We start from the raw sequence: 3,390 nt of genomic DNA, 5'->3' as shown, positions 1-3,390 counted from the left end.
TTGTAAGTTACAGTATAGATGGCTATTTTCAGAGCTCAAAGGATGTAGTCAATCCTCCTAGAGGCAGTGCCTCTATACTTAGACATTTAGAGCACTATGTTCCCCTTCACTATCCATTCTGCCCTTTTGTGAAAAGGGCTAGCTTAGTCCAACCAATGAGAGTACCCTAAAAAATGTTAGCCCTCAGAATGAGGTTTAGATTCTCAATAACTGGGACCAAAGTGTGGGCCCAGCTGTTAGCCTTGGATTTGCTTCCTTATGGGATCATGGACAGTCAGAATTTACAGTCTACTCAAGGAAATCAGGCCACATACATACACTCTTATCTAGTGGCTCCAAAAGCACACCCCCACCATAAAATAATATTCCAATGTCAGTACACCCTACAACATCTTGGCACAGTGCAGCTTGAACTTCAACTACCTCAACCTAATACAGTTCCTTCCTTTACCCTTCTAGAACACTTTCTACCTCCTCTCAATGAGCCTTGAAAGAAGAACAAACACAGCAAGCAGCTCTGCAGAGAAAAGAACACTCTAAACCCACACGGAGAAAAGAAATATTCTCCCTCATAAGTGGAAACAAAGCCTCTGGGGACAGAGTTCTGTCTCAAAAATACACAATTACGTAGAACCCACCCTAAATGGAATACTTCCCCTCGTGGTCTAAAACATCTTCATTAAAGTTAATAGTTACTTCAGAATGTCCCCACAGAACAATAAAATGCTTACTTTGCATTAATAAAGGATCCTTTTAAATGGATCCTTTTTTCTTACTCTGAAATTTCAGCCAGGGGGAACTCTTCACCTATAAAATCATTAAATCCAACACCTTTAAAGTGCTAAGTTTGTACTGTGTAATGTATTCAGGTAAACTTCCTACTGAATAGGTAACACCCCTCTGTAACTAACGTTTAATATATCATTTTCTAAATCTTCTACAAATACAGATAGTGCTCTTTGTAGAAGAGTCCCAGTCAATTTCAGTACACATCCAATTATTCTAATTCTAAATAAATTATTTATACTCAGTAACTGTAGGTGCTAGTAAATTCCCACTCTCATCTCACCATCTTTCCCTTGGTATTAATTCTGCTCTCTGGAAAATAAAAAACGTCTGATCTTTCAAATACTGATAACATTTACCATTTTTCTTCTCTTCATGCTAAATAAGCTGTTTTCCTTCAATCATTTCTCATATTACATGATGTAGGATCTTTTAAACAGCTTGGGCTTACTTAGCAGGAGACAGATGTTTTCCTCTATTTACTACACATAGGACCCTGGGGACATCCCAAAGCCTAATTTTCACATCTTAAATATGCAGCTAGTGAAAGACTAGTGCCTACTTCATAAGGCAATTATGAAAGTCAATTGAGATTATGCATCTAAATCATAACATATTAACATAATAATAATTCGTGACTGTTGTGGGCATTTTTGTCTGGATAATCTTCAGTTTATATATTTCTTAAAATAGTGCAGTCAGATTTGAGCAAATTAACCAAGAGATGATCTGGCAGGCTCCATTTTCCTATCAACATTACTGAAAAGTAATTTATTTATATTCACTCAAAAATTTCCTCTCTAAAAAGTATACTACATGTCCTTTCTTTAGTCAGAGTAATTGCTAAGTATCTACCAGTGATTAACAAGTCAATGTGGAAGGCAGAGAGTACAACCATGAGATAAAAAAAGACAAAACCTGACCATTGATGCTTACTAGTTAGGAAAGTATATAAACAGATAAACAAATGTATAGCCAGTATCCGCAAGTGCCATCAAAGCCACCTGGCCAATGCGGGTTCAGGTTTAATTTGGACCGATGGTAATGAAACAGTTGAGCCAAAAGCTGGTGTTCTATTTTCCTTTATTCTAGACTCACACCCAGCAGGCAAAAATATACTCACACTGGGCTCCAAACCCCACTTATTCAGTGCTCACAAAGCTACTGACTTATCTGAGTTTCCTAGAATCAAAGGTTTCTACCTCACCAGTCTTATTTACCTCTATTCCCCATTCCTTTTTCTAATCTGCCATTCTGGCTGCCTCCTCCACATAGCTTTCCTGCCCTGCCTCCATGGGCTCTTCCTCTCCACAGGCACGTAATCACTCTCCCCTGGAACAACACAATCTCTCCCCAAATGGCCTCCTAGCTCCTCCTTTTAAAACCTTTTGCCACGAAAGCCCTCCCCCAATACACATTAGTATAATCACTCCCATCCCAAACAAGAAGGACAACTAATATTATCACCTGGGCAATAGGCATCCATGTGGACAGCGCCATCTTTAACAAAGTGAGCATAATATATTTTATCTGCCCAACAACAAACAATTGTAAGTATTATGCATAGTATATGTTTGAGAAGAGCTATGAAAGAAAGATATAAAAAGTGTTACCAACACACAGAAATAATTATCAAATAATTTTGCTATAGAGAATGTTAGGGAAAGTTCTGTTAGAGAGGAATTTGATAGGCATCCTAACATATTCATTCACCCATCCACCCTTCTATTCACTAATTACTTCAGTCTTTGTTCAGTTGTTTCAATGTTCCAGGAACTGTGCTGCCTCTGGTAATGGCTGTAGACAATACAGTGATAAAGACACAGTCTTAGTCCCTAAAGAGAAAACCAGATAAACAATGATGTCAATATACAATGATTGGAGCCATGACCTCCGTGTTAAGAGAACTCATGATTTGGATCTAGGAGAAGGCTTAGTTACAATCTGAGCAGGGTTGCTAGATTCAACCAACAAAAAAACAGAATGCTCATTTAAATCTGAATTTCAGATAAAGAACAAAATGTTTGGTGTAAGTAAGCCCCATACAATATTTAGAACATGCTTATATAACAAATTATTTGCTGTTTAAATGCAATTCAAATTTAGATGGGTGCCCTGCATTTTACTGGATGACCCTAAATCTGAGGGATGAATTAAATAGGCATCTTCCCAGGCTCAGGATTTGAGGGGTGTTTTTCAAATAAGTTTGTAAAATGATTTTTGTGTTTGCTCGCTTGTGGTTTGCATTGAGGGCTGGGCAGCTCCAGGTATATGTGGTCTGTGAAACTGCAAATACCTTCCTCCTTGGGAAGGGCCATTGTTTTGCTAATGTTTGCTAGAGGAGAGGTTTTCATGCCAGAAAGTTTTGAAAAGAGAGACAAGAAGAGGTAGAAAAGAAGCCATGTTTTCAGAATAAGAGTGGAGAGAATGCAGAGTACTGAAGGAGAAGCCATGTTGTCAGGGAAAGAGGTGTGCAGATGAGGAACTAAAGCTGAGGGGCTTTGGGAGCCCTTCTGAGACTGGTGGGGCCTTTGATTCTGGGAGAACTCAGAGAAGATTCTCCTGGTTGTGGATCCGGAGAATGTACCAGAGCTTTGGGAGTTC

The sequence above is a fragment of the Saccopteryx leptura genome, chromosome 1, assembly GCF_036850995.1.
Source record: "Saccopteryx leptura isolate mSacLep1 chromosome 1, mSacLep1_pri_phased_curated, whole genome shotgun sequence".
NCBI lineage: Eukaryota > Metazoa > Chordata > Mammalia > Chiroptera > Emballonuridae > Saccopteryx > Saccopteryx leptura.
This window is presented reverse-complemented; position numbering follows the sequence as displayed.